At 39.4% G+C, this 27,296-nt stretch overlaps 1 long non-coding RNA gene across 2 annotated transcripts in view; it reads right to left on the reverse strand.

Moving 5' to 3' along the window:
• LOC133254679 (uncharacterized) overlaps positions 1-27,296 on the reverse strand; it is a 246,339-nt gene that overhangs the window by 167,229 nt on the left and 51,814 nt on the right. Inside the window, exon 3 of one of the 2 annotated variants that reach the window (XR_009738735.1) lies at positions 22,488-23,799. The exons of the other annotated variant lie outside the window; for it this stretch is intronic. This is a non-coding gene — a long non-coding RNA (uncharacterized LOC133254679). Of the gene's footprint in view, positions 1-22,487; positions 23,800-27,296 lie in introns of those variants that run through there. 2 annotated transcript variants of the gene reach the window in all.

A 27,296-nucleotide genomic window follows, 5' to 3' on the forward strand; every position in this document is an offset into this window, starting at 1 on the left:
TTATTTTAAATAGGAGAGTTTTGTACTGTTTTAACAATAGATATCTCAATTATAACAAGTCCTTGATCTTCTGAAGTTATACAGTCTTTAATTCCAAAATTTTTCTGAATCAGGAATTACATAAAGAGAAATCCCACAGTGGGTCTTGTGTAAATGTCACTGCTTAAGTGGAGGCAGGAGAAAATAGGATTCAGTTTCAGGAAATTTTTCATTTTGCTTTATTACAGCTGAAGGTAAAAAAAAATAATTCTGGTGTACTTTTTTGGGACTTCTGTTAACTTTTTTACTTCCCTTAGCTCTTCTTTCTTCTGTGCTTTTGGGTGAGAGGAGTAGAAGTTCCCTCGTGATAGTATAGGATGGGGTAAGTTTGGGATGTATGCTAGGAAGAATCAGGAAAGTACTGGAGTAAAATGATCCCCTTAAAAGGCACATAAACATACCACTCTGTAAGCAGTGAATCATCAATAAATACTTTCAAAGGAATCAATAATAAATGAACACGTTTTTGCTATTATTTTATTACATAGTATTTGAACTGAATTGTATCCCCCACCCCCTTTCAAATTCACATGTTGAAGTCCTATCCCTGGTACCTTAGATGTGATCTTATTTGGAGACAGGCTCTTTACAGAGGTAATAAAGTTAAAATGAGGTCCTTAGGATGGGTCCTAATCCAATATGACTGATATTCTTATAAAAAAGGGAAATTCTGGAGGCAGACATGCATACAGGGAGAACACCATGTGAACATCAAGGCAGAGATCACAGTGATGCTTCTACAAGTTAAGGAACACCAAAGATTGCCAGAAAAACCCTAGAAGCTAGGTTGAGGCCTAGAACAGAGTCTTTCTCATAATTCTGAGGAGGAACCAACCCTGTGGACACCTCGGTCTCAGATTTCAAGCCTCTATAACTGTGAGACAATAAAATTGCGTTTTTTTTTTTTTTAAGGACATGAGTATAAGACAAAACACAAGAAACATTTCCAAATATATGAAGAACTTTATTAATAGGAATGGAATTTTCCTGAATGAACTAAGCTCTGAATTTATATAAAGTGATTCACTAAGTAGTTTTAATCACCCCATCCTTCTTTGCATTTATCTTTTGTTTGAAAAACAATTACTCCAACCTCTCTCCAAATATACTGCATAGAAATGTTGTGAGGAATCATTTGACTTTTTGGAAATTGCTTTCAGCTACTATAAATTTTCAGAAAAACATTATGTTTAAGGCAAAATTATGTAAGCATTTGTGTAACGGAATAAATAAGAAAGAAATGTATTTCATTCAGTTCAGGAATTAATACCTTAACTGAAGTCATGATTAAAAGGTACCATAGTTACTGGAAATCAAGAAAACAATTTAAAGTCTTTTTAAAAGAAGTTCTATGTGAATTTTCTTCTTTTGTTATTATGTTTGGTTTTGAAAATGCACCCATTCACAAAACCTCTGGGAAGCTGGACAAAACAGATGTATAATCCTCTGAAATGGGACAGGACTCAAGTCAAAATATTGTTGGATGAACATTTAAGAACAAAATGAGGAAAAGACTCACCTTTCTCCTCCACTTGAAGTTGCCAAGTAAAGCCTTCCAAATACTCTAGAGAAAGAAGATGCCTCTGGCTCATTCTACTTGCCTTTGAGTCTTGCTCAAAAAAAATTTTTCTTTTTTTGAATGATAAAAGGAAAGACAAAGGAAACAGTAAAAGTAAAGGAACTAATTTTGTGTGGAAGAAAACTGCAACTGTGGACACTCTGAGCTGTGACCATATAAAAAGAAAAACTTTGGGGAAAAAAACAAACCCTAACTTATTCAATGCTTTAATTTGAAGATGAAGATATTAAAGAATGAGGTGCTCCTTCAGAATCATAGCCTTTATCTGTGTCTTGAAGACTCTTGAAAGATTTTAAAAATCTTGCTCCAGAACCATTTATAATGCTGGAGAAATTTCCTTCTTCTGCATAATTCAAATCTATTTGTCAATGGAAATTTGACATCGCCCTCAAAAACACTATACAAGGATTAAACACTAGATATACAAGGATTAAAGTGTTCACAGAATCCTCTGGGAGTATATGAGTTTGACAGGATTTACCTTGCTCTAAGGTCACTTCAATCCTAAAAATCCTGACATCTCTTCCCTCAAATAGGGAATAATATAGAGTTTTGTGAATATTACTCTCTCGTGCTACAAAAACTAAATTGATATCATCTCTAGGATCAATACTTCTGGGGTATGAAAGGACAAGTAAAAATTAAAATACTGGGTGTACCATTTAGTCCCACTCTTTCATTTAGAGGCTACCCAGGTGGCTCAGCAGTAAGGAATCTGCCTGCCAATGAAGGAGACGTGGGTTCGATCGCTGGGTTGGAAAGATCCCCCGGAGGAGGAAATGACAACCCACTCCAGTATTCTTGCCTAGGAAATCCCGTGGACAGAGAAGCCTGCTGGGCTACAGTCCATGGGGTTGCAAGAGTTGGACATGACTTAGTGACTAAACCACCACCACCTTTCACTCTCAGGTAGCACCAATGGTAAAGAACTCACCTGCCAATGCAGGAGATAAGAGATGCAGGTTTGGTCTCTGGGTCAGGAAGATCCCCTGAAGGAAGGCATGGTAACCCACTCCAGTATCCTTGCCTGGAGAATCCCACGGACAGAGGAACCTGGCAGGCTACAATCCATGGGGTTGCAAAGAGTTAGACATGAATGAAGTGACTTGGCACACAGCACCTTTCATTTTGAATATGAGCCAGCTGAGGCTCAGAGATGGAAGTACACACTGAAACACCCACAGAGGTCCCTTCTGGGGGTCACGCAGAACTGACTTCACCCATGTGCCTCACTCCCGGTCTGCCCATCCTCTTGCTGCAGTGATTGAAGAACTCTAAATATCTCATCAGGTCTCACTAGAACCCTTTCCTGGTTGACTGAGTCCACTACAGAAGAAGAGTAGTGTCCTTATGGCCACTCCATTTGATCCACACCCCTGCTCTATAGATTCTGAAACTGCAGGGGATTCTGGGTGCAGGCCTTGGAGCAAGCTCTGTGGGAGGTAACTGAAAATGCCAGGTGAGGAAGCAGGGCCTGGCATTCCCAAGAGCAATGCTAAGTGATATGTGTGGCTCCTGCATTTTTCACCTTTCCTTCACATTTACTTTCCTTTTGAAAATGTTTTATTTTGAGTAAGACTAAAGGCAAACAGGAGAAGGCAATGGCAACCCACTCCAATACTCCTGCCTGGAATATCCCATGGACGGAGGTGCCTGGTAGGCTACAGTCCCTGGGGTGGCGAACAGTCGGATGCGACTGAGCAACTTCACTTTCACTTTTCACTTTCATGCACTGGAGAAGGAAATGGCAACCCACTCCAGTGTTCTTGCCTGGAGAATCCCAGGGACGGAGGAGCCTGGTGGGCTGCCGTCTATGGGTTCACACAGAGTTGGACACGACTGACATGACTTAGCAGCAGCAGCAGCAAAGGCAAACAATATACATCAGAGACACCTTTCTCTTGAGAATTTGGAAGGTTTCACGTGGTATCTTTAGATGGGAGAGGAAGGTAAACCTTTGCCTCATTGCCAATGTCTGGCTAACTGTTCTTCAGCCTGAATCCTGGCCCATTTCAGAGGCCCCTGGTTATACATCCATTTTGTCTGACTGCCCAGAGGTTTGATGAATGGACGTATTTTCAGGATCAAAATGACTTGCTTAGAGTAGTGTTCAAATTTTAATATGTGTAGATATCACCAGGAGGGTCTGTTGAAACACAGATTGCTGAGCCCCATGCCTAGATTATAACTCAGGAAGTTTGAGTGGAACAAGTTCTATCAAGTTCCCAGGTGATGTTGTTGCTCATTTTAGCATTCACAGTTGCCCCTTTGAGACCCAGCCTCAGCAGTATTCCCGTTCACCTTACCTGCTTTCACTTCTCTGATAAGCCCCTTTCTGGACTGAGAAGCAACAACCATGTTGGGGGAGACAGTGACAATAACGCTGTCATCTTCTCAGAGGAACCACCTTGCTGCCCTTACTCCTAGCTCTTACTAGTGACTATTTTAGAGTTCCTCTTCAGATCAGATCAGATCAGTCGCTCAGTCATGTCCGACTTTTTGCCACCCCATAAATCGCAGCACACCAGGCCTCCCTGTCCATCACCAGCTCCAGGAGTTCACTGAGACTCACGTCCATCAAGTCAATGATGCCATCCAGCCATCTCATCCTCTGTCGTCCCCTTCTCCTCCTGGCCCCAATCCCTCCCAGCATCAGAGTCTTTTCCAGTGAGTCAACTCTTCGCATGAGGTGCCCAAAGTACTGGAGTTTCAGCTTTAGCATCATTCCTTCCAGAGAAATCCCAGGGCAGATCTTCAGAATGGACTGGTTGGATCTCCTTGCAGTCCAAGGGACTCTCAAGAGTCTTCTCCAACACCACACTTCAAAAGCATCCATTCTTCGCCACTCAGCCTTCTTCACAGTCCAACTCTCACATCCATACATTACCACAGGAAAAACCATAGCCTTGACTAGACAAACCTTTGTTGGCAAAGTAATGTCTCTGCTTTTTAATATGCTATCTAGGTTGGTCATAACTTTCCTTCCAAGGAGTAAGCGTCTTTTAATTTCATGGCTGCAGTCACCATCTGCAGTGATTTTGGAGCCCAGAAAACTAAAGTCTGACACTGTTTCCACTGTTTCTCCATCTATTTCCCATGAAGTGGTGGGACCGGATGCCAAGATCTTCGTTTTCTGAATGTTGAGCTTTAAGCCAACTTTTTCACTCTCCAATTTCACTTTCATCAAGAGGCTTTTGAGTTCCTCTTCACTTTCTGCCATAAGGGTGGTGTCATCTGCATATCTGAGGTTACTGATATTTCTCCCGGCAATCTTGATTCCAGCTTGTGTTTCTTCCAGTCCAGCATTTCTCATGATGTACTCTGCATATAAGTTAAATAAACGGGGTGACAATATACAGCCTTGACGAACTCCTTTTCCTATTTGGAACCAGTCTGTTGTTCCATGTCCAGTTCTAACTGTTGCTTCCTGACCTGCATACAAATTTCTCAAGAGGCAGATCAGGTGGTCTGGTATTCCCATCTCTTTCAGAATTGTCCACAGTTTATTGTGATCCACACAGTCAAAGGCTTTCACATAGTCAATAAAGCAGAAATAGATGTTTTTCTGGAACTCTCTTGCTTTTCCCATGATCCAGCGGATGTTGGCAATTTGATCTCTGGTTCCTCTGCCTTTTCTAAAACCAGCTTGAACATCTGGAAGTTCACGGTTCACATATTGCTGAAGCCTGGCTTGGAGAATTTTGAGCATTACTTTACTAGCGTGTGAGATGAGTGCAATTGTGCGGTAGTTTGAGCATTCTTTGGCATTGCCTTTCTTTGGGATTGGAATGAAAACTGACCTTTTCCAGTCCTGTGGCCACTGCTGAGTTTTCCAAATTTGCTGGCATATTGAGTGAAGCACTTTCACAGCATCATCTTTCAGGATTTGGAATAGCTCAACTGGAATTCCATCACCTCCACTAGCTTTGTTTGTAATGATGCTTTCTTTTTTTTTTTACCTTTTTTTTTTTAAAATTTTATTTTATTTTTAAACTTTACATAATTGTATTAGTTTTGCCAAATATCAAAGTGAATCCATCACAGGTATACATGTGTTCCCCATCCTGAACCCTCCTCCCTCCTCCCTCCCCATACCATCCCTCTGGGTCGTCCCAGTGCACTAGCCCCAAGCATCCAGTATTGTACATCGAACCTGGACTGGCAACTCGTTTCATACATGATATTATACATGTTTCAATGCCATTCTCCCAAATCTTCCCACCCTCTCCCTCTCCCACAGAGTCCATAAGACTGTTCCATACATCAGTGTCACTTTTGCTGTCTCGTACACAGGGTTATTGTTATCATCTTTCTAAATTCCATATATATACGTTAGTATACTGTATTGGTATTTTTCCTTCTGGCTTACTTCACTCTGTATAATAGGCTCCAGTTTCATCCACCTATGGAGTATTACTCAGCCATTAAAAATAATACATTTGAATCAGTAATGATGCTTTCTAAGGCCCACTTGACTTCACATTCCAGGATGTCTGGCTCTAGGTCAGTGATCACACCATCCTAATTATCTGGGTCGTGAAGATCTTTCTTGTACAGTTCTTCTGTGTATTCTTGCCATCTCTTCTTAATATCTTCTGCTTCTGTTAGGTCCATACCATTTCTGTCCTTTATCGAGCCCATCTTTGCATGAAATGTTCCTTTGGTATCTCTGATTTTCTTGAAGAGATCCCTACTCTTTCCCATTCTGTTCTTTTCCTCTATTTCTTTGCATTGATTGCTGAGGAAGGCTTTCTTATCTCTCCTTGCTATTCTTTGGAACTCTGCATTCAGATGTTTATATCTTTCCTTTTCTCCTTTGCTTTTCGCTTCTCTTCTTTTCACAGTTATTTGTAAGGCCTCCCCAGACAGCCATTTTGCTTTTTTGCATTTCTTTTCCATGGGGATGGTCTTGATCCCTGTCTCCTGTACAATGTCACGAACCTCATTCCATAGTTCATCAGACACTCTATCTATCAGACCTAGGCCCTTAAATCTATTTCTCACTTCCACTGTATAATCATAAGGGATTTGATTTAGGTCATACCTGAATGGTCTAGTGGTTTCCCCTACTTTCTACAATTTCAGTCTGAATTTGGCAATAAGGAGTTCATGGTCTGAGCCACAGTCAGCTCCTGGTCTTGTTTTTGCTGACTGTATAGAGCTTCTCCATCTTTGGCTGCAAAGAATATAATCAATCTGATTTCAGTGTTGACCATCTGGTGATGTCCATGTATAGAGTCTTCTCTTGTGTTGTTGGAAGAGGGTGTTTGTTATGACCAGTGCATTTTCTTGGCAAAACTCTATTAGCCTTTGCCCTGCTTCATTCCGTATTCCAAGGCCAAATTTGCCTGTTACTCCAGGTGTTTCTTGACTTCCTACTTTTGCATTCCAGTCCCCTATAATGAAAAGGACATCTTTTTTGGGTGTTAGTTCTAAAAGGTCTTGTAGGTCTTCATAGAACCATTCAACTTCAGCTTCTTCAGCATTACTGGTTGCGGCATAGACTTGGATTACTGTGATATTGAATGGTTTGCTTTGGAAATGAACAGAGATCATTCTGTCGTTTTTGAGATTGCATCCAAGTACTGCATTTCGGACTCTTTTGTTGACCATGATGGCCACTCCATTTCTTCTGAGGGATTCCTGTCTGCAGTAGTAAACATAATGGTCATCTGAGTTAAATTCACCCATTCCGGTCCATTTCAGTTCGCTGAGTCCTAGAATGTCGACATTCACTCTTGCCATCTCTTGTTTGACTCCTTCCAATTTGCCTTGATTCATGGACCTGACATTCCAGGTTCCTATGCAATATTGCTCTTTGCAGCATTGGACCTTGCTTCCATCACCAGTCACATCCACAGCTGGGTATTGTTTTTGTTTTGGCTCCATGCCTTCATTCTTTCTGGAGTTATTTCTCCACTGATCTCCAGTAGCATATTGGGCACCTACTGACCTGGGGAGCTTCTCTTTCAGTATCCTATCATTTTGCCTTTTCATACTGTTCATGGGATTCTCAAGGCAAGAATACTGAAGTGGTTTGCCATTCCCTTCTCCAGTGGACCACATTCTGTCAAATCTCTCCACCATGACCCGCCCGTCTTGGGTTGCCCCACGGGCATGACTTAGTTTCATTGAGTTAGACAAGGCTGTGGTCCTAGTGTGATTAGATTGACTAGTTTTCTGTGAGTTTGGTCAGTGTGTTTGCCCTCTGATGCCCTCTTGCAACACCTACCGTCTTACTTGGGTTTCTCTTACCTTGGGCATGGAGTATCTCTTCACGGCTGCTCCAGCAAAGCGCAGCCATTGCTCCTTACCTTGGATGAGGGGTATCTTCTCTTAGGCTCTTTATTTATCTTACCCCTCGCATGTAAATGACCATAAAATCCTATAGATTCTGTATCCTAAAAATCTATAGAAACCCTTGCCTACCTCTCCAGCCCCTTTCTCACCTCCTTGACTCAGGTGAACATGATCTTTCACCCAGAACTCGGCAGCAACTCCCTAGTTGGTTTTCTTTTTCACTCCTCTATCAGAGCAGGTTTCCCAAAACAGACATCTGATCCTAAAACTGGGCTGCTCAGAATTGCTCCACTGTATCTTCTTAGTTTTCAGAAGGACAAATGGGCAACAATAGCTTGGGGACATTTATTTTGCCTTTCCATTATCATCTTCCTTCCTCCTATCACACCAGCACTCAGAGCTTATGAGATCAAACTTGGCAGAAGGCAGAAGAGCTTCGACTTTGTGAACCCCCTTCCACTTAAAACACCTATCTTTCATTTTAGTTTAATGAGCATTTATATCTACCTACTATGTGCAATGCCTGACACTTTTTGTCAATTCTCACAAAAGTCAGATGGGTTGCTAGGAGGAAAGAATGAGTTAAGGAGCTGCCTAAGATTATACCCGGGCTTCTTTGGGGGCTCGGCGGTGAAGCATCCACTTGCCAATGCAGGAAATACAGGTTCAGTTCCTAGGTTGGAGAAGGGAATGGCTACCCACCCCAGTATTCTTGCCTGGAAAATACCATGGACAGAGGAGCCTGGTGGGCCACAGTCCATGGGGTCGCAAAAGAGGTGGACATGACTGAGCGACTAAACAACAGCAGAGAGTTCTTTTCAAGGAATGATATGGTCTGACATTGTGTTTTGCAAGGAGAACTCAGAGGACAGACAGTAGGAGGGAAGAGTAGGCAGAGCATAGTCAGGGAGCTACCATGGTAACTGGGACATGAGAATAAAATGGTTTACACCAGGGTACCTGGTAAGAATTGACTGGATACTGATATTTGCTGGTGATTTGACTACAGGTGTGAGAGAGAGGAATCAAGGATGACTCCAAGTCCAAGTGTCATTTTTGTGCACAGTCACTCCCCTACCCCACTCCACCCCCACTATGCTTTACCACCCTCTCTCTAATCCTGAGGACTCACATTTCTTGACCAGGTACTTCAGTGTACCTCACTCTCCCATCCCAGGCCTGCGTTTTTTGATAGTTCCTCAATGGCACCCCACTCCAGTATTCTTGCATGGAAAATCCCATGGACGGAGGAGCCTGGTGAGCTGCAGTCCATGAGGTCGCTAAGAGTCGGACATGACTGAGAAACTTCACTTTGACTTTTCACATTCATGCATTGGAGAAGGAAATGGCAACCCACTCCAGTGTTCTTGCCTGGAGAATCCCAGGGATGGGGGAGCCTGGTGGGCTGCCGTCTATGGGGTCGCACAGAGTCAGACATGACTGAAGTGACTTAGTAGCAGCAGCAGCAGCAGCATACTCTACTTCTAAACACCTTTTATATTCTGAACTTATCCTTACTGTGTCCCAGCCTATGAATTCCTTGCATAGTGACTGGTTAAGACGAATGTGCTGGTTTGAAAATGTCATATACCCCTCCCACCAAGACACTATACATTTCTATTTTTAGTGCATCATCCCTGTCTTATCTCATAATCATGAGCAATACAGGAATTACAGGCATTTGAGAGGCAACAGTTAGAGATTTGAGGCATGGAAGCCTTTTCTAGAATGAGCTACTTCATTTATATTATCCTCACAGTAATCTGTGGAGAAGGCAATGGCAACCCACTCCAGTACTCTTGCCTGGAAAATCCCATGGATGGAGGAGCCTGGTAGGCTGCAGTCCATGGGGTTGCTAAGAGTTGGACACGACTGAGCGACTTCACTTTCACTTTTCACTTTCATGCATTGGAGAAGGAAATGGCAACCCACTCCAGTGTTCTTGCCTGGAGAATCCCAGGGACGGGGGAGCCTGGTGGGCTGCAGTCTATGGGGTCGCACAGAGTTGGACATGACTGAAGCGACTTAGCAGCAGCAGCAGCACAGTAATCTGATCAGTACTTTTATTTCCATATTACAGAGAGAAGAACTGAGATTTCAAAGGCCTGGGCCCAAGACATGGCTGGTAAAACAAAAGAACTGGGATCCAACCCAAACTCTCTGACTCCAGGGTCCAAGCTTTTCCCTCCATCCTAAGCCCTGCTGTAGTAGAGGTGTGCAATTATTATATAATAATTTCTGGGTTATCAGGACACCAGGAAAGGACCTGCTCTCTAGCTATGACACATTTCTGTTATTTCTGAACTTCAGTCAGACTGGTAAGAACTCAAAATTCTACCTGGTAAATAATTCTAATTTTTTTTTTCTAATGTTTGTTTCTAGTGCTCAAAACAGTTTTATGAATGGTTTTTACTTCAGAGCTATGTTCTGCCAATTTGCTAGAACTCCAAATTGCCTGCTTTACAGTCTACAAGCCCTACATGTGCTTTTGAGCACGAGCTCTGGGTCATTTTCAGTTCTATAGAACAGTCTGATAGTGGATGACGGTAAAATAAAATTAGAAGCTGGGAGGTGGGACTTTCTTTTTCTCACAGATACCTTGAAATGTGGTATTTAGTATTCCCTGGCCTGAGCTTGGGACTTACATGTGTCTCACCACTCGTGGTGTGACTGTAGCACATTAGGTCTATGCTGAATCTTTTTATCCTTCACCTCTATGGATTCAGGGAAAGAATGAACCGTTAATGACCTCGTCAATTTAATAGACCATGTCGACTTCTCTATCTAGTCCTATAAACAGAAAATCAGACTTGTGGTTTCCTGCTGCCCATCTGGATTTCCAAACTGCCTTTCAGCCATGAACTTTGTTCTTCCTGATTAGAAACAGAGACGTTATGGGGAAAGGGGATAGGGAGAGAGGAAGGAAACAGTAATGAATCTTATCAAGGCAACTTACAGCCCTGGGATTACATCATTCAATTAGGATATGCTTATGTAGGTAAAGATACCAGTAGATATGTGTTTCCTTTCCTTGGAAAATCCTTTGTGTCAAACTATTTTTTGTATAATACTAAAGTTTACTCATTAGTTCATACTGGTAGTCCATTTACCTCTTAGGAAAAGCTCACCACCATAGATCTATATTAATATTTTGGTATTTAAAAGATAATCTTATATTTTAGTAAGAGTAAAAAGTTCTACTTATGCTGCTGTTAAACTTCAGCAAGCAGTCAAAAAGTCATATAGGAATGTAGCTGTAGTTTGATTAGGGACTGCTGCTGCTGCTGCTGCTAAGTCGCTTCAGTCGTGTCTGACTCTGTGCGACCCCATAGACTGCAGCCCACCAGGCTCCTCGGTCCCTGGGATTCTTCAGGCAAGAACACTGGAGTGGGTTGCCATTTCCTTCTCCAATGCGTGAAAGTGAACATTGAAAGTGAAGTCACTCATTCGTGTCCGACCCTCAGCAACCCCATGGACTGCACCTTCCATGCTCCTCCATCCATGGGATTTTCCAAGCAAGAGTAGTGGAGTGGGGTGCCATTGCCTTCTCCGGATTAGGGACTATCAGCACTCAAATTAAAGGATTTTAAATAGTAGTAATTGGCGGATTCATGTTGATGAATGGCAAAACCAATACAATATTGTAAGTAATTAACCTCCAATTAAAATAAATAAATTTATATTAAAAAATAAATAGTAGTAATAAACTTTAAAAGTATTACATAGTATTTTTAAAGTAACAAATAAAACATTGATGTTTACTTTTTGTTTCCCTGGGCAACATGATCTTTTTTTTAAAGATCATGCTACTTTAAAATGATCTTTGTTAATAAAGTAGAACAGTGGTGTTTCAAAAGGGACTTATTCAAACATACCATCTGCTGTTACCATGTATAACAAGACTAATGTACTAGACACTTAATATGTGTTGTCATAATTATTATCTGAATCACTAAGTTCAGTGCCCTGAAAAACTAATATCTTTGGACTACATTATATGGTGGAAGATCTGCAACAGTAAAATTTTACATTTTATTTTGCTCAATTTTAAAATTGGTTGGCAATTCTGAGCACAGAATATTTATAATGGGCTCATTGTCCTGAAGCTTAGAATTGTCATATTTCTTTTATTTAGTCAATAAAGTGTTTACTGAACAACTACTGTGTAATAAAGTCTGGGGTGAATTAGATATTAATTCAATTCTAATAAAATTATAGTCAAATGCAATTTATTTTTTTTTAATTTTTAATTTTATTTTATTTTTAAACTTTACAAATTGTGTTAGTTTTGCCAAATATCAAAGTGAATCCGCCACAGGTATACATGTGTTCCCCATCCTGAACCCTCCCCCTCCTCCCTCCCCATACCATCCCTCTGGGTCGTCCCAGTGCACTAGCCCCAAGCATCCAGTATTGTACATCGAACCTGGACTGGCAACTCGTTTCATACATGATATTATACATGTTTCAATGCCATTCTCCCAAATCTTCTCACCCTCTCCCTCTGCGACAGAGTCCATAAGACTGTTCTATACATCAGTGTCTCTTTTGCTGTCTCGTACACAGGGTTATTGTTACCATCTTTCTAAATTCCATATATATGCGTTAGTATACTGTATTGGTGTTTTTCTTTCTGGCTTACTTCACTCTGTATAATAGGCTCCAGTTTTCCAAAGCATTTCATGAAATATGCTCTTTCATGGAGCTTTTATAAGGTGATTCAAAAATTTTGATGGAAAAGCAAATGGTTAATAATCACCGGGATTATTTTGCAAAAAGAAAACACAGTAGAAGTCTTCACCAAATATTAGATTTGTAATACAGATGGTGTGTACCAATACAGGAAGCCCAGAAAATCCGAGAGACATATATGGAAACACACACACATATATATGGAAACACACACACACACTTTAAATATCTTTAAAGTACTATGAACTGGATCAAAGCACTCAAGTTTGGTGCAGCTATATGACTGAGTTCTGACCAAAAAAATATGGAAAGAAGGTGCCTCCAAGCCTGACCCATGAGTCCTCACTTGGAATACCCCATGTTCTTTTTTCCCTGACCTGCTAGACAGATGTAGAAAATTCAGTGGCGCTCTCTGAAGACCAGAAGATGACAGAGCCACTAAATGGGAAAAATATGAATGACTGCACAGAGTGCAGACCTTGCACCATCCACTTTGTGCACCCCCAGTATACAGCAACATAACCAAGAAAAAAACCTTTCCTGTGTTAAACCTGGAAATTTAACATTGTTTAACAGTCAGCCCATTTTTACTAATATACTATAAAATTACATTCATATCCCTATCTCATCCTAGTCAACAATGAACTCTGAGGGCAAAAACATACAGTGTTTCATCCCATGTCACTTGCAAAAATAGGATGAATAAATATGTATTGAATTAATAAATATTCAATTAAGCCAGGAGAAAGAACTAATACATTTATAATGCTTCCCTGTACCCACTTCTCCTAAAGTAAGGTTAAAACAACCATGTACAGAAAAAAATTTCTTAAACATCAGAAAAATAAAATAGCAAGTTAACCATATTTCACTATTTCTCAAGTATTCTAGAATATGATATTTTGCTGCAGTAGAAAATAAAAGATTGATATGTAGTTTCCAAAAGACACAATCATGCATTCTTTAAAGCAATTAAATAAAAACACTTTTCAACCTCTATTCTCATAAGGAAGAGAACAAAATTATCTATGTTTTATTGGTCCAAATTAATTTTGATCCCTAAGTTGGCATTTGAAGCAGGAAAATTTCATGGTGTCACTTTCCCAAGGCTCTTTTGACTACACAGGCGTTTTGACACATTTACTGGAGGCAAACATTTGCCACCGCTAAGTCAAAGTGTATTCAAATGGCATGTAACGCACAACCTTCTCCCCTCTTTTTCTTTTCTTTTCAATTAATTTTTTTATTGAAGGATAATTGCTTTACAGAATTCTGTTGTTTTCTGATAAACCTCAACATCAATTAGCCATAGGTATACATATATCCCCTCCCTTTTGAACTCCCTCCCATCTCTCTCCCATCCCACCCCTCTAAATTGATACAGAGCCCATGTTTGAGATTCCTGAGACATACAGCAAATTCTCGTTGGATATCTATTTTACATGTGGTAATGTAAGTTTCCATGTTACTCTTTCCATACATCTCACCCTCTCTTCCCCTCTCCCCATGTCCATAAGGCTATGCTCTATGTCTGTCTCTCCACTGCTGCTCTGTAAATAAATTCTTCAGAACCATTTTTCTAGATTCCAAAAACATAAATACAGTATACTAACGCATATATATGGAATTTAGAAAGATGGTAACAATAACCCTGTGTACGAGACAGCAAAAGAGACACTGATGTATAGAACAGTCTTATGGATTCTGTCGCAGAGGGAGAGGGTGGGAAGATTTGGGAGAATGGCATTGAAACATGTAAAATATCATGTAAGAAACGAGTTGCCAGTCCAGGTTCGATGCACGATACTGGATGCTTGGGGCTAGTGCACTGGGACGACCCAGAGGGATGGTATGGGGAGGGAGGAGGGAGGAGGGTTCAGGATGGGGAACACATGTATACCTGTGGCGGATTCATTTTGATATTTGGCAAAACTAATACAATTATGTAAAGTTTAAAAATAAAATAAAATTTTAAAAAAGTCAAAAAAAAAAAAATAAAGTCAGAGCAAGGTTTCTAAGCCTTGTATAAAATGTAATGACACCTGAATGTTTCTGAGAAATGATATATTTACAGTTGTACAAAGTAGCCTTTATTGTTATTGTTCAAACACTTGTTCAGTGTTAAAACTTGCAAAAACTCAGGTTGTTTGAGAGAAAGCCTATCAGTGGTTTGTTTGTATGTTTGTGTGTAGACACAGTTTCACTAATCAGTAGTTTAATGGCTTTCAAGTGCAAGCAGTAACCAAAACCAAATACCTTGATGTTGCCTTCTGTTAGATCTCACTTCCATGAGGATCTATAAAAATAATTTGTAATTATGAAATTGGTTATATACAAATAGGGGCTTTTACAATTTGCATGGCTATGTTAATATAAGTTCTCCCTTATTGAAAAAAAAAAAGAATACAATATTTATCTTTCTCTTTCTGACTCACTTCACTCTGTATAATAAGTTCTAGGTTCATCCACCTCAGAACTTACTCAAAGGCATTCCTTTTTATGGCTGAGTAATATTCCATTGTGTATATATACCACAACTTCTTTATCCATTCATCTGTCGATGGGCATCTAGCTTGCTTCCATGTTCTAGATATTGTAAATAGTGCTGCAATGAACAATGGGATACATGTGTCTTTAACAATTTTTGTTTCTTCAGAGTACATGCCTAGGAGTGGGATTGCTGGGTCATATGGTGGTTTTATTCCTAATGTTTTAAGGAATCTCCATAATGTCTTCCATAGTGGCTGTGTCAATTTACATTCCCACCAACAGTGCAAGAGCATTCCCTTTTCTCCACACCCTCTCCAGCATTTATTGTTTGTAGACTTTTTGATGATGGCCATTCTGACCAGTGTGAGTTTTGATTTGTGGTTTTGATTTGCATTTCTCTAATAACGAGCAATGTTGAGCATCTTTTAATGTGTTTGTTAGTCATCTGTATGTCTTTGGAGAAATGTCTGTTTAGGTCTTCCCACTTTTTGAATGGGTTGTTTGTTTCTCTGGCATTGAGTTGTATGAGTTGCTTGTATATTTTGCAAATTAATCATTTGTCAGTTGTTTCATTTGCTATTATTTCCTCCCATTCTGAGGGCTATCTTTTCACCTTGCTTATAGTTTCCTTTGCTGTGAAAAAGCTTTTAAGTTTAATCAGGTCCCATTTGTTTAGTTGTGTTTATATTTCCGTTACTCTAGGAGGTGGGTCATAGAGAATCTTGCTTTGATTTATGTCATCAAGTGTTCTGCCTATGTTTTCCTCTAAGAGTTTTATAGTTTCTGGTTTTACATTTAGGTCTTTAGTCCATTTTGAGTTTATCTTTGTGTATGGCATTAGGAAGTGTTCTAATTTCATTCTTTTACACATAGCTGTCCCATTTCCTCAGCACCACTTATCGAAGAGGCTGTCTTTGCCCCATTGTATATTCTTGCCTCCTTTGTCAAAAATAAGGAAACCATAGGTATCTAGGTTTATTTCTGGGCTTTCTATCTTTTTGCATTGGTCTATATTTCTGTTTTTGTGCCAGTACTATACTGTCTTGATGACTGTAGCTCTGTAGTGTAATCTGAAGTCAGGAAGGTTGATTCCTCCAGCTGGATTCTTCTTTCAGCCAACTGCTTTGGCTATTTGGGGTCTTTTGTGTTTCCATATGAATTGTGAAATGTTTTGTTCTAGTTCTGTGAAAAATGCCATTGGTAGTTTGATAAGGATCACATTGAATCTGTAGATTGCATTTGGTAGTATAGTCATTTTCACAATATTGATTCTTCCTACCCAGAAACATGGAATATCTTTCTATCTGTTTATGTCATCTTTGATTTCTTTCATCAGTGTCTTATAATTTTCTGTGTACAGTTCTTTTGTCACCTTAGGTAAGTTTATTCCTAGATATTTAATTCTTTTTGTTGCAATAGTGAATGGGATTGATTCCTTATTTTCTCTTTCTGATTTTTCATTGTTACTATATAGAAATGCAAGTGATTTCTCTGTATTGATTTTGTATCCTGCGACTTTGTTAAATTAGCTCTGGTAATTTTCTGATACTATCTTTAGGGTTTTCTACGTACAGTACAGAGAAGGCAATGGCACCCCACTCCAGTACTCTTGCCTGGAAAATCCCATGGGCGGAGGAGCCTGGTGGGCTGCAGTCCATGGGGTCGCTAAGAGTCGGACATGACTGAGCGACTTCCCTTTCACTTTTCACTTTCATGCATTGGAGAAGGAAATGACAACCCACTCCAGTGTTCTTGCCTGGAGAATCCCAGGGATGGAGGAGCCTGGTGGGCTGCTGTCTATGGGGTCAACACAGAGTCGGACACGACTGTAGTGACTTAGCAGCATGTACAGTATCATGTCATCTGCAAACAGTAAGAGCTTTACTTCTTTTCTGATCTGGATTCCTTTTATTTCTTTTTCTTCTCTGATTGCTGTAGCTAGGACTTCTAGAACTATGTTGAATAACAGTGGTGAAAGTGGACCTCCTTGTCTTGTTCCTGATCTCAGGGGGAATGCTTTCAGTTTTTCACCATTGAGAATAATGCTTGTTGTAGGCTTATCATATATGGCCTTTACTATATTGAAGAAGGTTCCTTCTATGCCCACTTTTTGAAGAGTTTTAATCATAAATTGGTGCTAAATTTTGTCAAAGGTTTTTTCCTGCATCTATTCAGATGATCATATGGTTTTTATCTTTCAATTTGTTAATATAGTGTATCACATTGATTGATTTGCATATATTGAAGAATCCTTGCATGCCTGGAATAAACCCAATCTGATCATGGTGTATGAGCTTTTTGATGTGTTGCTGAATTCTGTTCACTAAAATTTTGTTGAGGATTTTTGCATCTATGTTCATCAGTGATATTGGCCTGTAGTTTTCTTTTTTGTGTGTTGTCTTTGTCTGGTTTTGATATCAGGGTAATTGTGGCCTTGTAGAATGAGTTTGGAAGTGTTCCATCCTCTGCAGTTTTTTGAAAGAGTTTAGAAGGATAGGCATTAGCTTTTCTCTAAATGTTTGACAGAATTGTCCTGTGAAGCCATCTGGTCCTGGGCTTTTGTTATTTGGGAGATTTTTTGATCATGGTTTCAATTCCAGTGCTTGTAATTGGGTTGTTCATAATTTCTATTTCTTCCTGGTTCAGTCTTGGGAGATTTAAATTATCTAAGAATCTGTCCATTTCTTCCAGGTTATCCATTTTATTGCCATATAGTTGATCATAATAGTCTCTTATAATCCTTATATTTCTGCATTGTCGGTTGTAACCTCTCCTTTTTCATTTCTAATTTTGTTGATTTGTTTCTTCTCTATTTTGTTCTTGATAAGTCTAGCTAAAGGCTTGTCAATTTTGTTTATCTTCTCAAAGAACCAGCTTTTATTAATTTTATTAATAAAAAATAGTTTTATTAATTTTTACTATTGTTTTATTAATTTTTACTGGTTTTATTCATCTTTACTATTGTTTCTTTAATTTCTTTTTCATTTGTTGCTGCTTGGATCTTTATGATTTCTTTCCTTCTACTAACTTTGGAGGTGTTTTGTCCTTCTTTTTCCAGTAGTTTTAGGTGTAAAGTTAGATTGTCTATTTGATAATTTTCTTGTTTCTTGAGGTAGGATTGTATTGCTCTAAACTTCCCTCTTAGAATTGCTTTTGCTGCATCCCACAGGTTTTGAGTTGTGTTTTCATTGTCATTTGTTTCTAGAAATTTTTTATTTCCCTTTTGATTTCCTCAGTAACCTGTTGGTTATTTAGAAACCTGTTGTTTAATCTCCATGTGTTTGTGTTTCTTACACTTTTTTTCTTGTAATTGATATTTAGTCTCATAGTGTTGTGGTCAGAGAAGATGCTTGATATGATTTCAATTTTCCTAAATTTACTGAGGTTTGATTTGTGACCCAAGATGTGGTCTATCTGCACTTGAGAGGAAGGTTTATTCTTCTGCATTTGGGTAGAATGTCCTGAAGATATCAATGAAATCCATCTCATCTAATGTATCATTTAAGACTTGTGTTTCCTTATTAATTTTCTGTTTTGATGATCTGTCCATTGGTGTGAGTGGTATGTTAAAGTCTCCTACTATTATCGTGTTACTGTCAATTTCTCCTTTTATGTCTGCTATTGTTTGTCTTATGTATTGAGGTGCTCTTATGTTGGGTGCATAGATATTTACAATTGTTATGTCTTCCTCTTGGATTGATCCCTTGATCATTATGTAATGTCCTTCCTTATCTCTTGTAATCTTCTTTATTTTAAGATATATTCTGTCTGATATGAGGATTGCTACTCCAGATTTCTTTTATTCCCATTTGCAAAGAATATATTTTTCCATCCTCTCATTTTCAGTCTATATGTATCTTGAGGTCTGAAGTGGGTTTCTTGTAAATAGCATATATATGGGTCTTGTTTTTGTATCCATTCAGCCAGTCTGAGTCTTTTGGTTGGAACATTTAATCCATTTACATTTAAAGTAATTATTGATATATATGTTCCTATTACCATTTTCTTAATTGTTTGGGGTTGACTTTTGTAGATGTTTTTCTTCTCTTGTATTCCTTGACTATATAAGTCCCTTTAACATTTGTTGTAAAGCTGGTTTGGTGGTACTGAATTATCTTAACATTTGCTTTTCTGAAAAGCTTTTTATTTCTCCATCAATTTTGAATGAAATCCTTGCCAGGTACAGTAATCTTGGCTGTAGATTTTTCCCTTTCAGTACTTTAAATCCTGTTATTCCCTTCTGGCCTTCACAGTTTCTGCTGGAAGATCAGCTGTTAAGCCTTTGGGGTTTCCCTTATATGTTACTTGTTGCTTCTCCCTTGCTGCTTTTAACATTCTTTCTTTGTGTTTAGTCTTTGTTAGTTTGATTAGTATGTGTCTTGGCGTGCTTCTCCTTGGATTTATCCTGTATGGGACTCTTTGTGCCTCCTCTTGGAACTGATTGACTATTTCCTTTTCCATGTTAGGGAAATTTTCAACTATAATCTCTTCAAAAATTTTCTCATACCCTTTCTTTCTCTCTTCTTCTTCTGGGACCCCTATAATTCAAATGTTGGCCTGTTTGATATTGTCCCAGAGGTCTCTGAGACTATCCTCAGTTCTTTTCATTCTTTTTACTTTATTCTGCTCTTCAGAAATTGTTTCCACCATTTTATCTTCCAGTTTACTGATTCATTCCTCTGCTTCAGATATTCTGCTATTGATTTCTTCTAGAGTATTTTTAATTTCAGTAATTGTGTTGTTTGTCTCTGTATGTTTATTCTTTAATTCTTCCAGGTGTTTGTTAATTGATTCTTGCATTTTCTCCATTTTGTTTTCAAGGTTTTTGAGCATCTTTACTATAATTATTCTGATTTCTTTTTCAGGTAGTTTGTCTATTTCCTCTTCATTTATTTGGACTTTTGTGTTTCTAGTTTGTTCCTTCATTTGTGTAGTATTTCTCTGCCTTTTCATTCTTTTTTTTTTTAACTTATTGTGTTTGAGGTCTCCTTTTCCCAGGCTTCAGGGTTGAATTCTTTCTTCCTTTCGGTTTCTGCCCTCCTAAGGTTGGTCCAGTGGTTTGTGTAAGCTTTGTATAGGGTGAGATTTATGCTGAGTTTTTTTCTCTGATGGGCAAGGCTGAGTGAGGTGGTAATCCTGTCTGCTGATGATTGGGTTTGTAGTTTTCTTTTGTTTGTTGTTTAGATGAGGCATGCTTCACAGGGTGCTACTGGTGGTTTGGTGATGCCGGGTCTTGTACTCAAGTGGTTTCCATGGTGTGAGTTCTCACTATTTGATACTCCCTAGGATTAGTTCTCTGGTAGCATAGGGTCTTGGAGTCAGTGCTCCCACTCCAAAGGCTCAGGGCTTGATCTCCAGTTGGGAATGATGATTCCATAAGTGGTTTGTTCTGGCATTAAGTGAGATTAAAACAAATATCCATAATGAGAAACCAAAGATGAGCCCCCCAAAAATGGCAGTTACAAAATCAGTCAAATAATTAAAATAATGGAATATACACATATACATATACATCCATGAGCAAAGTCAAAACAGTCCAACAAAAACAAAGTACAATAGGTTAATCCAGCAAACAAAGGAAATCAAAATTATATTTACCAGTTAAGAACAAAACTAACTAAAGCACAAAGTGGAAAACAAAACTAAAGCAAGGTGCCACATGGGGAATAATGCAATGAAAACAAAACTAACAAATATGTTGAGAGGAAAGGAAGGAAAGAAAATAAAGAAAGAATAGATATACAAAGTTAAATAGAGGTAGATGAAGAAGATTTATATACATTAAAGATTAACTGCAAGGGGAAAAGAACAGTAGGAAAAGTAAACAAAGGAATAAATGTAAAAAAATATAATAGGTTTAACAAATTAAAAGTTAAAATTATAAAAAAGAGAAAAGAAAAAGGAAAAAGAAATAAAAAAGGAAAAAAAAGAAAATCTCCACAGAACTGCAAAAGCCCAATGTAGATGCAGAGGTTTATAACAACAATAAAAAGTGTAACTGAATATACACATATAAACATACACCCATAAGCAAAATCAAAACAGTCCAACAAAAATAAAGTACAATAGATTGACCCAGCAATCAAAGGAAACCAAAAATTATATCTACCAGAACAAAACTAGCTAAAGCACAAGATGAAAAACAAAACTAAAGCAAGGTGCCAAGTGGGGAATAAAGCAATGAAAATAAAACTAACAAATATGTTGAGAGGAAAGGAAAGAAAGAAAGAATAGATACGCAAAGTTAAATAGAGGTAGATTAAGAAGATTTATATATATTAAAGATTAACTGCAAGGGGAAAAGAACAGTGGGAAAAGCAAATAAAGGAATAAGTGTAGAAAAATAATAATAGGCTTAGAATATTAAAAATTAAATTTAAAAAATAGAGAGAAAAAAAAGGAAAACTCCCCAGAACTGCAAAAGCCTGATGTAGAGGCAGGGGTTTATAACAACAATAAAAAATGAAATAAAATAAAATAAAAAATTTAAAAAAGTGAGGAAAAAAAGGAAAAAAAAAAGCTTAAAAGCTTAATTAGATTTCATAGTGCCAATAAAATCAACTACAATGGGCGGTGGAGGCGGGGAGAGGAAAAAAAAAGAAAAAAATCCATAAAAATCTACAGACAAGTCAAAACATAAGAATAATGTTTTTCCTGAGTCACTGCTATCAGGGTCCTTTCCCTCACTGGGAGTCACAGTCCACCTCACCTCCCTAGGATGCCCTCCAACACTGTGCTGACCTCTGGACCTGCTCCGGGGGCAGCTCAGATCCTACTCTGGTCCTACTCCTCTGTGTTCTCGCCTCCAATATCCTCAGCTATCAGAACTAGTGCGTTTTCTTTTGTGGGAGCTCTCAACGACCTTTTATATATTCCATAGACACAGAGTCTGCCTAGTTGATCGTGTGAATTTAATCTGCAGCTTGTACAGCTAGTGGAAAGGTTTTGCGTCTTTTTCCTTAGTCACACTGCCCCTGAGTTTCAATTGTGGTTTTATATCCACCTCTGCATGTGGGTCGTCCACTGGGGTTTGCTCCTGAGGCTGCCCTGGAGGACTTGGGTCTGTCCCTGTGAGGGCCAGGTATGGAGGTGGTGCAGCTGCTTGGGTCACAGGGATTCTGGCAGCACCAGGTACTCAGGGAGTTGGCGGCTAGGGCAGAAGGAAATATAGAACTCTAGAAGGGTATGAAAACCAGCATTGGCCAATATGCTCCAGTATTCTTACCTGGAGAACCCCCTCCCTGACAGAGAAGTCTGGCAGGCCACAGTCTACAGGGTCACAAAGAGTTGGACACTACTGAAGTGACCCCGCACGCATAGACACAAGACTTTTTTTTGCCTATGGCAGCTCTGCCCCAGTGTGAGTTGAGCATGAAGGTGGCACAGCTGCTCGGCTTGCAGGGACCCTGACAGCGCCAAGTGTGCAGGGACACACACTGCCTCTGCTGCAGGAGTTATGGCCCTATCAGAGTCTTTTTTGAGCCTCTTGTAGCTGGCCATTAGAAGGTGTCTTTGGCCAGTCTTTCTCTGTAGCTCCGCCTGTTCAGGCACTTAGGGGGTTCCCTTGCCTGGGTTCCTTCTCTGTTATTGGAACATAGAGGGGCCCACCCTGGCTGGAGTCCTACTCTGTGGATTGGCGTGTCAGGCACTTAAAGGAGCACCCTGGGTGGAGTCCTACTCTGTAGTTCAATGTGTCAGGTGTTTGATGGGCCAGCCTCTCTACTGTTCAATTGCCAATGCTGGTGTGTAGGGGGAGAGAGGTTATGGCGATGGTTCTACCCCCTATGCATGACTCAGTAGTATCGCTTTGCTTCCATGGCTGCCCAGCTTTCCTCCACATGCATTTCCACCACAGTCTCCTCCCTCACATCCCCTCAATCCATCTCTCCACAGTCAACAGCAGCCCTTGCCCTGGGATTGCTCCACAAATCCCTAAACTCCAGCTCCCAACTGCTGCACCTTCCAGGGGATCTATGTCCCTGTCTGGGGTATGTAAGGCTGCAGCAAGGACTGTCTGATTCTCATTCCATTTAGGCTGCCACAGATCAGCTGTTTCACTCTCAGCCTTAAATGTTTCTCCTTTGACTCAGACAATTGCCCGATGTGGGGATCGGACCCCTGCTTCAGTTCCCCCAGCTGCCAGCCAAGGGCAAGTCCAGTCCTACTAACACTTCTGTTTTTCCTCCTAGTTCCTTTGTCCTACCAAGTTTTGCTTGGGTCTATATATTCTTTTCCACTGGTCAGGTACTCCTGTCTGCTCTCAGCTGGTGTTCTGCATGTACTTCTGTGTTTGAAGGTGTATTCCTGATGTATCTGTGGAGAGGGATATACTCCATGTCCACCTACTCCTCTGCCATCTTGTTCCTCTCCCCTCTTTTTCTTAATTGCCAAGAAATATTTGCAATACACTAACCCCAGAAAATCTTATGAGACTTTCATTTTAAGGATATTAATATATACGTTTTATTGTGTACTGAAGGATTCCCTGTAGAGAGTGAAGTATGTTGTTGTTGTTCAGTCACTCAGTCATGTCTGACTCTTTGCCATCCCATGGACTACCACTGGGCTCCGCTACCCGTGAGGTTTTCCAGGCAAGAATGCTGGAGTGGGTTGCCATTTTCTCCTCCAGTAGATCTTCCAGACCCAAGGGCTGAACCCACGTCTCCCACATTGCAGGCGGATTCTTTACTGCTGAGTCACTGGGGAAGCCCACGGAAAGTGAGATATAAATAGATCAAAATACTGCCCCAATATCCTCCTTTTCCCAAAGAAAAGCCCACCCACAGAAAGTATACATGTCTATCCTTATTTTTAAATTTAAAACAGCTGTCATTAAGCAGAAGCTACATGTATTGATTTTTAAAAATTAGTATATGAAAAAAAATATGTATGTGTAGCTGAATCACTTTACTCTATAACCTGAAATTAACACATTGTAAATCAATTATACTCCCATTAAAAAAAGGAAATGCTCCAAAAAATGAATAAATTATGTAAAATAAATTAGTATGGCTATTATAGCTTTAAAAGAGAAATCAGAATTTGACATTTGAACCATTCATTCATGTAAACTGTTAGAATGGACAATTGCTTTAATGAAGAATGACAGATGGCCTTTTTTGAAATGAGCAAGTCTAGTAAATACATGTCTCTCAATTGTGTGTAGTGTGTCTGCCAAATGATGTCTAGGTGTCTACTTATCTTTACCCTACCTTACACTTATCTTGTGCTTTACTAGTTTCTTCGCCAAAGGATGGGACAGGGATAATTATGCCCCATATTTCTGGATATTAGGAGTTGAAATTTTCACATGGTTTGTTTCTGTGAAAAAGTCCACACAATAAAATGGCTGCCTTAAAAAGTCAACAGCAAAATGCCACTTATCCTCTCTGCCCAACTTCCACCATTTTGCCAACTTTTGTTTTACGTGAATGTCTTCGTGCCAAAGGAACTTCTGGTGCTCAGATTCGTGATTTGATTTTCTAACTGTTGGAGCATTTTCTAGCTCAGCACAAATAAAAGCACACACATTTTCTTAATATACTTCTATATATATTACTCATATTGTTTTTATGATCTGCATTTTGGTCAAAAACAATCCTTGCTTTGATTACAAAGAAAGTTTTAAACATGCTTCTTGGCAGCGGGTGGGGGGGGGCGGGGCGCGCGGGAATAAAAGGAAGACATTTTGAAATGAAGTACCAAGAAAAAATTGAATGGCAGTGTGTATCTGCAGTTCTGTTCAATGATGTTTACTTTCACATTAAACAACTCAATGTATTAAAATATACATTTTTAATTTTCTAATAAATCAAAACTAAGACACGAATTTTCAATATTTTTCTAGGTCAGGCAGTTTCATTCTGAAAACGTATCTGATTTACCAGATGCTGGGCTATAGGTGTCCTACAGTGTTGGTTGCTCAGCTGTGTCTGACTCTTTCCGACCCCATGGGCCGTAGGCAGACAGGTTCCTCTGTCCATGGAACTCTCCAGGCAAGAATACTAGACTGCTCTGTAACAACTTAGAGGGGTGGGATGGGGAGAGAGGTGGAAGGAAGGTTCAAGAGGGAGGGGATATATGTATACCTATGGCTGATTCATGTTGATGTTTGGCAGAAATCAACACAATACTGTAAAGCAGTTATCTTTAAAAATGAATAAAATTTAAAAATGTATGTACCCAAAAAATACTTTAGACATTAAAATCATATTTTAATAAAGGAATACTACAGTGGGTAGGCATTCCTTTCTCCAGAGGATCTTCCTGACTCAGGGATCAAATCTGGGTCTCTTGCATTGCAGGCAGATTCTTTACCATCTAAACCACCAGGGAAGCCCACTGGTGTTCTACACACACTCACAAAGGCACTTGTCCTGATCACAAAAGAGGTAATGAGAGCAGGGAAAGATGGTCCTATATTTAGAAACCTGAATTAGATGCTAGCAGAAGACGTAACGTGCTGAATTTAAAATGTCTACAGAATCAAATCTGACTTTTAAAACAAACAGCTTTACCACAGAAAGTTCAAATCGTGTCATCATTGTTCGAAACAAGAAGTAATAAACCTCATAAAAGAGAAGTAGTAGTGTTTTTCAGAGCCATTTCATGTCTTACAATGCTTACATATGGAAATAAAGCATATTATGATTCAGAGGAAATAAAACAACAAATTAAATACTGTCTAGACACACTCCATCTTAGGACTCCATGCTCTGTTGTTTTTATGAGAAGGATTACTCTATTCTGAATATCCCTAGCCAGAAATTTCCCCAAGAAAATAGCCCAGGCTTTTACAGGATACTGGAACAGCTGTAATCCAAAAATAGTAGGATGGGGGCAGAAGGCATCGGGGAGTATAAGAGATGTCTCAGCATATTCCTTTGATGAGATGTAAAGACTGATGATGAATTGCTTTTACTGTTTTTTCTCACAGTTTAGTTCTACAATTATATAATGAAAAAGGGCATTGTACAAGAAAAACAATGTTATCATGTTGATTAAGCATAGTTATGAAAGAGAGGGAGGCCCCCTGAAAATTTAACAGAATAATCGTTCAGTTCTTCTTTCTTTCTCTACAATCTCTATGTCTTTATCAAAACCAAAATTTTCCCTCTTATGATGGCTCACACTCTTATTTACCCAGAACAGACTGCTCGCTTGTTCTACAAACCCATATAGCCATTTATTTCTTCTACCTGACATTTTTCCCCCTAAATATTCTCTGCTGCTGCTAAGTTACCTCAGTCGCGTCCAACTCTGTGCAACCCCATAGACGGCAGCCCACCTGGCTCCTCTGTCTCTGGGATTCTCCAAGCAAGAATAGTGGAGTGGGTTGCCATTTCCTTCTCCAATTCATGCATGCATGCTAAGTTGCTTCAGTCATGTCCGACTCTGTGTGACCCTATGGACAGCAGCCACCAGGCTCCTCTGTCCATGGGATTTTCTAGGCAAGAATACTGGAGTGGATTGCCATTTCCTTCTCCAAAATATTCTCTAGGCACTTCAAATTCTACTTTACACATCCTCATTATCCTGATTGGTCATTCTGAGAAGTGATGAAATGTAATACTTGCATTCTGAAATGCCTCACCCTTGACCTTCCCTATTAAGAATCCATATATTAGTACACAAAGAAACATAAATCACTAATGATAGGTTTTGGTTGTTTCTCAAAGTAGTTCTTGTTCTTACAGGAAAAAAAAAGAAAAAAGTGTGTTCCTATACAGCCTTTAGAGATATTAAAGAGTAAAAATACTATAAATTCTTCTGATTTTGTTAGCAAAATCTCTATGTGTTAAAGCTATTTTCTATTAAAGCAGCATTGCTTTTATAGATAGGTAGGTTTGTAGTTTGGAGAAGGAAATGGCAACCCACTCCAGTGTTCTTGCCTGGAGAATCCCAGGGACGGGGAGCCTGGTGGGCTGCCATCTCTGGGGTCACACAGAGTCGGACATGACTGAAGTGACTTAGCAGAAGCAGCAGGTTTGTAGTTAGAGGATGGTTAGATAGATAGGCAGATAGAGGGGGAAAATAGAGAAATAAAAAGGTATAGATATGTGCTTTATAAAATAAATAAGTGAATGAATGAGTCACTGATTCTCAGTGGGGTGGAAAGTTAAAGTGTTAGTCACTCAATCATGTCCAACTCTTTGTGACCCCATGGACTATAGCCTGCCAGGCTCCTCTGTCCATG

The sequence above is a fragment of the Bos javanicus genome, chromosome 10 (genome assembly GCF_032452875.1).
Source record: "Bos javanicus breed banteng chromosome 10, ARS-OSU_banteng_1.0, whole genome shotgun sequence".
In the NCBI taxonomy this organism is placed as follows: domain Eukaryota; kingdom Metazoa; phylum Chordata; class Mammalia; order Artiodactyla; family Bovidae; genus Bos; species Bos javanicus.